Genomic DNA, 12,952 nt, shown 5'->3' on the forward strand with positions numbered 1-12,952 from the left:
TACATTGGCTTTAAAGAATAGCAACACATATTAATGAAAATGGGCAATGGGCAGCTAGGTGGTACAGTAGATAGAATGTCTGTTTTTGGAGTGAGGAAGAGGCTTCTTCCTGAGTTAAAATCTGGTTTCAGACACTTACTAGTTGTGTGACTCTGAACAAGTCACTTAACCTCATTTGCTTCAGTTGTTCATCTGTCAAATAGGCTGGAGAAGGAAATGGCAAACCACTCTAGTCTTTTCCTCCCAAAAAACCCAAATGGCATCACAAACAGTCTAACATGACTGAAATGGTTCAACAATAACAATAATTCTAAAACACTGACAAAGAAGTGAAGAAGAGCAGAATTATATAAATTAGTATCATTATAACTGAAAAGGTCATTTGATCACTTTGTGTTACATTTTCCTTATTTGTAAAATTAAGATAATAATAATGATGATGATAAGAGAAAGAGAGAGAGAGAGAGAGAGAGAAAGAGAGAAAAAGAGAGAGAAAGAAAGAGAGAGAGAGAGAGAGAGAGAGAGAGAGAGAGAGAGTGCTGTTGCTCAGTGTATCCATAGAAGACTAGATTTGGAATTATAGTATTACAGAATTATGACTAGAAGGGACCTTAGAGCTCAACTAGTCCAACCCTCCCTCATTGTGAGAAATGAGGAAACTGAGGTCTGGAGAGGTTGGATGACTTGCCTAGAATCACAGAAGTAATAAATAGCAAAACCAGGAGTGAAGTAAGTACTGGGAAAAGTTGAGTCAAACAAGGGTCAGAATTTAGCACAAGAAGGGGCAGCCCATTATACTTCAAAGAAATACTAAAGAAGGGAAAAGAACCTGTATGTGCCAAAATGTTTGTGGCAGCCCTGTTTGTAGTGGCCAGAAACTGGAAACTGAGTGGATGTCCATCAGTTGGAGAATGGTTGGGTAAATTGTGGTATATGAATGTTATGGAATATTATTGTTCTGTAAGAAATGACCAGCAGAATGATTTCAGAGAGGCTTGGAGAGACTAACATGAACTGATGCTGAGTGAAATGAGCAGAACCAGGAGATCATTATATACTTCAACAATGATACTGTATGAGGATGTATGCTGATGGAAGTGGATTTCTTCGACAAAGAGAAGATCTATAATCAGCTCCAAATGATCAATGATGGACAGAAGCAGCTACACCCAGAGACAGAACACTGGGAAATAAATGTAAACTATTTACATTTTTGTTTTTCTTCCCGGGTTATTTTTACCTTCTGAATTCAATTCTCCCTGGGCAACAAGAGAACTGTTCGGTTCTGCAAACATATATTGTATCTAGGATATACTGTGACATATTTAACATGTATAGGACTGCTTGCCACCTGGGGGAGGGGATGGAGGAAGGGAGGGGAAAAGTCAGAACAGAAGTGAGTGCAAGGGATAATGTTGTAAAAAATTATCCAGGCATATGTTCTGTCAACAAAAAGTTATAATTATTTTTTTTAAAGGGGGTAGCCTAATTCTGGGTGGAGAGACAATAATGTCTGTGAAAGGATCTGTTTCCTGCATACTCTTCTACCTTCTACTTTTTCTCTTCCTTAGTAAATTAGGCAAACTATCTACAATGCTCTTACTCTGCTACTTTGTTAGAAAAGAAGAATTTAGCCCAGCATGATCTTGTCTTAAAGAAGCCATGTTGGTTCTCTATGATCATCTTTTTAGTAATATTTTCTCAAATTTGGCAGAAATCAAAATCAAGCTCATCAGACTACACTTTGAAGATTCTGCTCTCTTCATTTAAAAAAAAAATCACTCCTGTACCTTGCTTCCAGTTCCCCATGATAAAGGACCATGGTTCTATAGTTCTCTCTAGAACCCCCTTTTCTTCTCCTTGTACATCTTCACTTGGTAATCTGATCAGCTCCCATTGCTAGCTCTCTAGACTGAGGATTCTCTCTTCTCCTCTGACCTCTGCGCTAAACTCCAATATCACATTTCCAACCACCTTTCAGATATCTCAAATGGAATGTTCAGGGGACATCTTAAAACTCAACATGTCCATAATGGAACTTATGTCTTCCTCACTAAATCCTTTCCCCATATCCTCTCACTGTAGAAGGTGTGGGACCTTTTTGAGCCTCTCATCTCCCAAAGGCCAAAAACCTAGATTAGCCAATAAGAGAAGATGATTTGAGCCCTTCTGGACTGACAAACCGACAATCCTCTTTGGTCCTCTCTGAATGAACCTCAAATTCTACTGCTGTTTCAGGAACCATAGGACAGCATTAAGCTTGCGTATCATTGAGAGTCAGGAGTACATCCATGTTTTGTGGCTTTATAAATACCCCTCACGCAACCCTTTCATGAGTTCAGTTCTACCTGAAGATCTGTAGGCATGCTCTCTGGCTTGAGAGGAAAAAATCCCCCGAATTTAAGCTGTTTGTCTTTCTCAACCCCCAAACTAAGAAAAGGTTGACAAAGGAAGTGTCATTCTTTTAGTATTTCAGGATTAAAACTGGGATGTCATTCTTAACTGCTCACTATCCCTCACCCCCATATGTAATCTTTTGCCAATCAATTCCACTTTTGCATTTCCTCTCAAATAAGCCCCTACTTTCCTCTGATAAGATCATAGTTCTAGTGTTCTTCATCTCAAGCCTGGATAATTGCAGTAGTTTACTGATGGGGGTCCCTGCCTCAGGTCTCTCCCCACCCTAATCTATTCTCCATGGGGCCACCCAAATGATTTTTCTAAAGCACAATTCTAATCATGGCACCTCCCTACTTAATATTAATAGTAATAATTGTAGTTCAGTTATTCAGTTGTATCCAACTTCATGCCCCAAATGGGTTTTTTTTTTGGAAAAGTTATTGAAGTGGTTTACCATTTCCTTCTCCATCTTATTTGATGGATGAGGAACTGAGGCAAACAAGGCTAAGTGATTTGCTCAGAATCATGTAGGTAGGAAACATCTGGGGCCAAATTTAAATTCAACAAGTTGAGTGTTCGTATGTACCATGTAACTATCCCCAACAATATATAATAATAATCATCATTAACATTTGCATAGCACTAGCTTCTAGGATCAAATACAAAATCCTTTGTTTGGTATTCAAAGCCCTTCATAAAACTAACCCCTCCTATTCGTCCAGGATTCTTATACCTTATTCTCCACCATGTTCTTCTTTGATCCAAGGACACTGGCTTCTTTGTTTTTCCATGAACAAAACACTCCATCTTTCTGCTTACAGTACTTTCTCTGGTTGTCCTTCATGTCTGAAATGCTCTTCTCCTGATTTCAGTCTAATACCTTTTTTGCTCTCCTTCAAGTCCTGTCAAAAATTCCATCTTCTACAGGAATCATTTCCCAGTCTTTATTTATCCTAGTGCTTTCTTTCTATTAGTCATTTCTTATTTATCTGGTATATAGCTTGCTTTTAATATATTTGTTTTTACTTATTGTCTCCTTTATTAGATTTTAAACTATTTGAGGACAGGGACAGTTTTTTGCTCCTTTTTGTGCTCCTTTTACTAGCATGATGGCTGGCACATTAGATGCTTTAAAAATGTAAATTGACTTGACTAAGAAAGATCATTGAAAGTGGTTCAGCAGTCATACCTGCCAGATTTTTTTTTTTGGTACAGTAGTTAGGATGTAGTTCATCTGATTCAATGACTTAAATTCATCATGGAAAGCTAAGTGCTTTTTGTTCTCTCTATATATCACATTTCAACTGGATTTTTGGTTCCATACTTTCTAGTTCGAATATTATTCTCATTGGCAAAGGAAACAGAAGCACAACAGTAATGACAGCTGTGAAATCATCTGGTTCAATGATATCCTGAGCATCCACTCAAATGAGGTATAAAACAGAAGTCAGCTACTCACTGGAGAGGTTCACAGGTGTTAGAAAAATGTTTTGCACAGTCTGATGGATTCTCTACTGCTGATGAGCTCTTCCAAATGGCCCCATTAATAGATGACATATTATTCAATGTACTTTTCCAGAAACATTATAAAGTCTCCTCTGTGAAATCCATCTAATTCCTTATATCGACCTAAAAGAGCACCAGATTTTAAGAGGATCATACAGATCAGTCCTCATTGGAGCTAATCATAAAGTATTCCATACAATGGTTTGCATTTGTGCTGTATGTTTCAATTAGTTCAAAACCAATGACCTTTTTCATATGACAGCAAATGGTGAAAATTCTGACATATATAAACATTTCATTGGGTTCATAATTCATCCTAATTGATCTATGTAAGATTCTGTGACATATCCCACATTTAACCTTAAAACCTGTCAGTAACCTCACCCATATTTTGAATATCTACATGCTGGTTATTTGGAGAATCTAGTAGCACATTAACTTTTATCATAAAAATTTAGGGTGTGAGAAATGGATTTTCATTTGCTGACATATTGAATTTTAAAGCAAAAATCAGTCTTTTTTTTTTTTATCAGTCGTAGACTAATTCTAGGCACAGGGCACATACTACACAGATCTCCTGTTGGTCCAGTTAACAGTATAACATTATTACCAATGAAGTATATTTATATCTTAGCACTATGCTATATGCTTTATTATTATTATTATCTCATTCGATCCCCACAACAACCCTGGGTGCTATTATTATTCCCATTTTACAGATGAGAAAACTGAGGGAAACAAAGGGTAAGTGACTTGTCCAGAGTGTATATTTGAACTTAGATCTTCCTTCTTTTCCAGATCTATTACAATATGCCATCTAGATGCCTAAGGCAACCATAGGTAATATATATATATTACCAGACTATTTTTAAGGTGGAATTCAGCAAATGTTCATTCAATTAGTCCATTTACATATAAATTCCTCTCCCCTCCCTTTTTAATAAACTAGAAAATAAAACAAGCATTTCCATAACAGAATATAAATAGGAGTGCACATGAAAATGAAAAAAATCTATCATGTACAACTTGCTTTACCTTTTAAATATATAGTAAAATTATCAGGTAAATGTCTTTTTTTTCCCTTTCCCAACCCCAGCCTTAGAGATTGACACAAATATTCATATATATGTATATGTACATATATAAAGCCATACTATACATACTGCTATTCATCAGTTCTTTCTTTGGATACCAATAGCATCTTCCATCATATATCTTTAATACATAATTTTAGTATTTATAATAGTCACAATGACTTAATTACTCACAGTTATGCTTAACAATATAGCTGATGTTATATACAACATTCTCTTGGTTCTGCTCCTTTCAGTTTTTATTATTTTGTGCAAGGCTTTCCATGTTTTTCTGAAAATATTCTGATCATCATTATTTAAAGCATAATAGTATTCCATCATGATGTCCTGTTGATGGATATTCCCATGATTTTCAATCCTTTGCTATCTTGAAGAGAGCTATAAATGTTTTAGAACATATAAGTTATTTTTCTTTTCCCCTAATCAACCTGGGAAATAGAGATAATATAATATAATAGAAAGGGTATTGGCAGCTTAATAACTCTTTGGGTATAATTCCAAATTACACTCCAAAATAGTTGGTTTAGTTCACAGGTACACCACCAATGATCTAGTGTCCCAATTTTTCCACATTCCCTACAACATTTGTTACTTTAAACTTCTATCATTTAAACCACTTTGGTAACACAAAATAATATCTCAGACTTGTTTTAATCAATAAAGACATACCATTTTGTCATATGTCTATAAATTGTTTTGATTTCTTTGTTAGAAAAATGCCTGTACATATCATTTGATCATTTATCAGTTGGGGAATGACTCGTATTCATATTGATTTGATAAAATTATTTAGATATTTAAGATATGAGATCTTTATCTGAAAAACTGTCTATAATCTCCTTCCTCCATTTTTTGCTTTTCTCTCATCTTAGATACATAGGTTTACTTGTCCAAAACCTTTTTAATTTAATGTAACTGAAATTATCCACTTTACAATGAACACTGCTCTCTACCTCTGGTTTATTCATTAATTTTTCAATTAACTAATTTCTTACAAGTGTTATATTCCATGTTCTTCAAAATTTCCTATAATATCTCCTTCTATGTCTGGGTCATGTATCCATTTTGACCTCATCTTGGAAAATGGCACAAGTTATCTGTCTATGCCCATTTTCTGCTAGATTACTTTCCAGATTTTCCAACAATTTTTTACCAAATAAAGAATCCTAATCTCCAAATCTTAAGTCTTTACACTGATCAAATGCAAAGTTATTATATTTGCTTGCTGCTCTAAATTGTATTTCTACTCTATACTACTGATCTAGCTTTCTATTTTTTAGCCAGTACCAGATGGTTTTGATAATTACTGTCTTATAATATAGTTTGAGATTTGGTATGGCTAAATCTCCTTTCTTTACATTTTTTCATTAGTTCCTTTGATATTCTTGATCTCTTTGTTCTTCCAAATAAATTTTATTATATTTTCTACCTCAGTAAAATGATTTTTGAAGATTTAATTTGTATACCATTGAATAAATGGATTAATTTAGAAAAGATTATTTTGTTTTCTACACTTTGCCTACCTATTAACAACAAATATTTCTCCAATTATTTAAATCTGATTTTATTTGTATAATTTTAAAGTTGTTCATATAATTCCTGGGTTTGTTTTGGCAGTTTACTTCGAGATATTTTATACTGCTTAGAATTATTTTAAATCAGTTATATATCACTACTTCTTATTACAGGATTTTGTTAGTGATCTACAGGAATACTGGTGATTTATATGGGTTCAGTTTATATTCCACTACTTTGCTAAAAATGGTTGTTTCAATTAATTTCTTAGTTGAGTCTTTAGGATTTATTTGATTTCTTTAGGATCATCATAGCAGCTGCAAAAAGAGACATCTTTATTATCTCATTACCCATTATGATTCTTTCTATTTCTATTCTCTTACTGCTATTGCTAGGATTTCCAATACAATATTACATAATATTGTTGGCAATGGTCATATTTATTTCTACTTGATCCTACTGGAAAGGTTTCTAGTAATCTCCTAATCTCCATTATAAATAATGCTTGTTAATGATTTTAAATAAATACTTACCAATTTTTTTTCTTGCTGAGGCAATTGAGGTTAAGTGATTTACTCAGGGTCACACAGCTAGGAAGTGTTAAGTGTCTGAGATCAGATGTGAACTCAGGTCCTCCTGACTTCAGGACTGGTGCTCTATCCACTGTACCAATTAACTGCCCCACGTCTTATGAATTTAAGGAAAAATCTATTACTACCTATATTTTCAAGTATTTTTAAAAATACAGATGAATGTTGTACTTTATCAAAAGTTTTTTTCTGTATTGATATAATCATTATTTTAAAAACTTTTATTATTATTATTATTTTTAATAATTATAATGTTTTATTGATAGAGCCCATGCCTGGGTAATTTTTTACATCATTATCCCTTGTACTCACTTCTGTTCCAACTTTTCCCCTCCCTCCTTCCACTCCCTCCCCCAGATGGAAAGAGTCCTATCGATGTTAAATATGTCACAGAATATCCTAGATACAATATATGTGTGCAGAACTGGACAGTTCTCTTGTTGCACAGGGAGAATTGGATTCAGAAGGTAAAAATAACCCGGGAAGAAAAATCAAAATGCAAACAGTTTACATTCATTTCTCAGTGTTCTTTCTTTGGGTGTAGCTGCTTCTGTCCATCATTAATCAATTGAAACTGAGTTAGATCTCTTTGTTAAAGAAATCCACTTCCATCAGAATACATTCTCATACAATATCATTGTTGAAATATATAATGATCTCCTGGTTCTGCTCATTTCGCTTAGCATCAGTTCATGTAAGTCTCTCCAAGACTCTCTGTATTCATCCTGCTGGTCATTTCTTACAGAACAATAATATTCCATAACATTCATATACCACAATTTACCCAGCCATTCTCCAATTGATGGGCATCCATTAATTTTCAGTTTCTAGCCACTACAAACAGGGCTGCCACAAACATTTTGGCCCATACAGGTCCCTTTCCCTTCTTTAGGATCTCTTTGGGGTATAAGCCCATAGTAGCACTGCTGGATCAAAGGATATGCACAGTTTGATAACTTTTGGGGCATAATTCCAGATTGTTCTCCAGAATGGTTGGATTTGTTCACAACTCCACCAACAATGCATCAGTGTCCCCAAAACTTTTATTATTGATATAGTCAATTAAATTAATAGTTATGTTTATGCTAAATCATTCCCTCCCCTCCACTTCTGGCATAATTGGTTACACATATAATTTTTATAATATATTGTTATAATCACCTAGATAGAATTTTATTTAGGATTTGTGCATCCATATTCATTAGTGAAATTGGTCTATTTCTCTGTTTTTAGTCTTCCTGGTTTAGGTATTAATATCATATCTGTTTCATGAAAGGAGTTTGGTTCTTTGCCTATTATTCCAGATAATTTATTTAATATTGGAATTATTCACTTATAAATCCAACTGGTTTTACTGTTTTGTTGTGTTGTTGTTGTTGTTGTTGTTTTTTTTTTTAGGAAGCTCATTTATGTACTATTCATTTTCTTTTTTCTGAAATAGGTTTATTTATATATTCTGTGTCTTTGCTTATCTACACAGTGTATAAAGTCTGGGCTAGCTTCCTGGAGGCCTCAGGATCAGCCAGAGTCAGGATAAGCAAAAGCCTTTGGTCTTTAGGGGGAGAAGTGAAGGAGATGAATTAAAATGCCAGGAGTTTTGCCAAGGATCCCTCCTTGATTCTAGGGTCCAGATTCTCCACACTTTTGTCCTCCTCGTCCTGATGCCAAGTGAAGTTCTCCAATAGGTAATTAGCCTTAAGTACTTGGCTGTCTGATTCAAGCACACCTTTTAAGAGTTTCAGATCTTTACAAGGCAGTTTATGTTTTTATAAATTTTCCTTCATTTCATTTAAATTGATAACTTATTGGCATCTAATTGGGCAAAAATGTCTCAAAATTATTTTGATTTCATCTTTTCTTTTTTTCCCATTTTTCAATAACTAGTGATTTGATTTTCTACTCTTTTTAAAAAAATCGTATTAACCAATGGTTTATCTATTTTTCCATGATAAAACAACTTCTAGTTTTATTTATTAATTTGATTGTTTTCTTTCACTCATTTTATTAATATCATTAATAAAATAAATTTAAAATATTAATTTTTAGGATTTTCTATTTCATATTTAAAAGGTGATATTTAATTTATTAGTTTTCCAGTTTTTAAATTGTATACCAGTTTATTGGTCTCCTCTTTCTTTTATTGCTATTTATTATTTATGCTATTTCCCATAGGTTTTTATATGCTGTTTCATTAGTGCTACTCTCTTTAAAGAAATTCTTCTTTCTATGATTTTTCTTTAACTCACTCATTCTTTTTTTTTTATTATAGCTTTTTATTTACAAGATATATGTATAGGTAATTTTTCAGCATTGACAGTTGCAAATCCTTTTGTTCCAACTTTTTCCCTTCTTCCTCCCACCCCTTCCTCCAGATGGCAGGTTGACCAATACATGTTAAATATGTTAAGGTATAAGTTAAATACAATATATGTATACATGTCTATACAGTTATTTTGCTGTATAAAAAGAGTCAGACTTTGAAATAGTATACAATTAGACTGTGAAGGAAATCAAAAATGTAGGTAGACAAAAATAGAGGGATTGGGAATTCTATGTAGTGGTTCATAGTCATTTCCCAGAGTTCTTTCCCTGGGTGTAGCTGGTTCAGTTCATTACTGCTCTATTGGAACTGATTTGGTTCATCTCATTGTTGAAGAGGACCACATCCATCAGAATTGATCATGATATAGTATAACTCACTCATTCTTTAAGATTAGTTATTTCATTTCCAATTAGTTTATAATTTATGTTTTCATGGTTCCCTATTAAATATAATTTTATTGCACTGTGATCTAAAAAACACTTTAAATATTTAAATATTTTGTCTTAATACATGGTCAATTTTTGTAAAGTTATCATAAGCTACTGAGGAAAAAGGATTATTCCTTTTTATTCTCAACCAATTCTCTCTAGATAGCTCTCATATCTAGCTTATCTAAAATTCTTTTCACTTCTTTGACTTATTTATTTATTTTTTGTTAGATTTATCTAATTCTGAGAGGGGATGATTAAAGTCCCCCATGTTTATACTACTGTCTATTTTCACCTATAATTCATTTAACTTTACATTTAAAATTTTAGATACTATAGCTTTTGATGCATTGCCTATGGTACCTTTTATGTCAGTATCCTCATGCCAAGATCATCCCTCTCTTTCCACTCCTTTCATTTTAATATTAAGAACTAGCTTGTTTTTAGAGCTGAGTTATGCTCTAAGTTTGGCATAACAACAATATTTTGTGTTCACTCTCTAGATGAATTCATCTAATCACAGAATTGGCTCAGACCAACCCCAGGTGGTCCATGAGGACTGATAAATACTTGTAGGAATCATGTTCCAGTCATAAAACCTTGCTATGAATAGATTTTTTTTTTTGTCATGAGGCAAACTTGCCTCACTGTTGGTGTTATACCTCACTGCTGTGGCCATACCTCAACTACTTATTTCTTTGTCTAGTCATAACTACATGTGTAAAGGCTTAATCTTGCTCCCTTAAGTTGGGTTTGTAGATTTCCAGTGGAATAAGGAATGCTTTTTCATTAAAACTGTTATCTTTTTAGTTTTATTTTATTTTTCAGAATTTGACCGTTGATGTATAACTTTTGTGAATTCTTTGGTGGTTTCTGAGTTAACAGTAGTTGTAAAACCTCTGTGGCATTTTGGTCATTTATTTTTGGAGCTTGACAATCATACTATATTTTCCTTTTATCCTCTTTTAATTAAATCTCCTTTAGCCTTAACTGTGTCTGAAATCATGATTGCTACTCATACCTTTTTTTTTTAAACATTAACTGAAGCATAATAAATTTTACTCCAATCCTTTATTTTTAGCTCTGTGTATATCTCTCATTTTGTAATGTATTTCTTGTAAACAACATATTGGAAGATTCTGATTTTTAATTCATTCGGCTATACATTTTTGTTTAACGGATTTGTCTCATTCATATTCAAAATTATAATTGCCATTTCTGTATTTCCCTCCAACCTAATTTCCCCCACTTGTCTTTCTCACTCTTTTCCCTCTATCCTCCCTCGTGCATCTAGTTTACTTCTAACCATTACCTTCCTTATCCATACTCTTTTAAAGATGCCACCTTTCCTTATCCTCTCACCCATCCTCCTAAATCTTAATCTATATACCTTTCTAAAATACTTTCCTTATCCTGCCCCCTCGTTTTTTATTTCCTTATATTTTTGGAAAGCTTTTATATTTCCATATCCCCTTTTTAGCTCAGATTTGATAAGAGTAAAGTTCCAGCACTGACAGCCTTCCAACTCTGTTTCTTCTGTATCAGTTCTTCTTTTCCTGCCTCATTTGTATAAAATAATTACTTCTTTTTACCTATTCCTACTCAATTTTGTTTTTTTGACTTTTAGACTTAGTTTTATGACTTACAATTCAGGGGTGCTCAAACTTTTTAAATAGGGGGCCAGTTCTCTGTCCCTCAGACTGTGGGAAGGCCGGACTAGGGTAAAAACAAAAACTTTGTTTTGTGGGCCTTTAAATAAAGAACCTTCATAACCCTGAGTGAGAGGGATAAACGTCCTCAGTTACTGCATCTGACCCACAGGCCATAGTTTGAGGACCCAGCTCAGCCCCAACATTTCTTTCTAAATACCCAAGTAATAACTTAAAATCTTAAGAAAATTGTTAACATTTTCACATTTAAGAAGTAAACAGTATACTCTTATTGAGTACCTTATAATTAGGCTTTAATATTTACCTTTAATTTTTTCTTGGATTTCATGTCAAATTTTCCACTGAATTCTGGTCTTCTTTGTCACAAATATCTGAAAGTCAGTTCATTAAATGGAGGTTTTTGTTTTTTTTTTTTCATTCGGGATTATACACAACTTTCTTGGGTAAGTTATTTTTTGTCTCAACCCAAGTTCTTTTGCTCTTTGAAATTTAATGTTCCAAGATTTATAGTCTTTTAATGTAGAACCTGCTAACTCTTGGGTAATCCTGATTGTAGCTGCATAGTATTTAAATTGCTTTTTTCTTAATGTTTGTAATTTTTTCTCCTTAACCTGGGTACTTTAAAACTTGGCTATGATATTCCTAAAAGTTTTCATCTTGGGATTTCTTTCAGGTGGGAATTCATGAATTTTTTCTATTTCTACTTTACCTTCTTCCAGAACTTCAGGGCAATTTCTCTTAATTTTCCTTTAATAATTTCTATAATATTGTATCAAGATTCTTTTTCAATTGTAACTTTCAGGTAGTCCAACAGTTCTTATATTGTCTCTCCTAGAGCTGTTCTCCAGATCAGTTGTTTTTCTAATGAGATGTTTCATTTTTTTTTCTTTTCTTTTTTTGTTCTTTTGATTTTATTCTTGGTGTCTTAACATCATTCCCTTCTCCTTGAAGAATTCTAGATTTTAAGGAGCTATTTACCCCTCCTTCCAGATCTTGAATCTTTTTTCCAATTGATTGACTCTCTTTTCATATCTTCTTGATATTCTTAGATTGCTTTTATTTAAAACAATTTTTCTCAATCTCTGTGTGCTAGCTCTTTCTTAACCCCAACTGAGGACCACCTCTGGTCATCACAGCTGCATAACTGTGACTGGTGTCCCAAGATATCAGAGACTTTAGTCTACCCCTAAGCAGTCATTGGACCTCCACACTCTCCTTGAGGCGAAAATTCCTGAGGCTAAATCTGCTTGAGACCCACCTGTATCCACTGCTTATTTTTTTGTTGATTCATTTGTTCTTTCATCAATCCAAACCTCTGCTTCTGGAGTATGAAAGATTCATTTGAGTCTGTCATGAGGTCCTGTCCAGTTGTCTTAAGAAGAAAACTGCTTTAACCTAACTTTTCGTTATTTTTGCCACTCTATAT

The sequence above is a fragment of the Antechinus flavipes genome, chromosome 3, assembly GCF_016432865.1.
Source record: "Antechinus flavipes isolate AdamAnt ecotype Samford, QLD, Australia chromosome 3, AdamAnt_v2, whole genome shotgun sequence".
Taxonomy (NCBI): domain Eukaryota; kingdom Metazoa; phylum Chordata; class Mammalia; order Dasyuromorphia; family Dasyuridae; genus Antechinus; species Antechinus flavipes.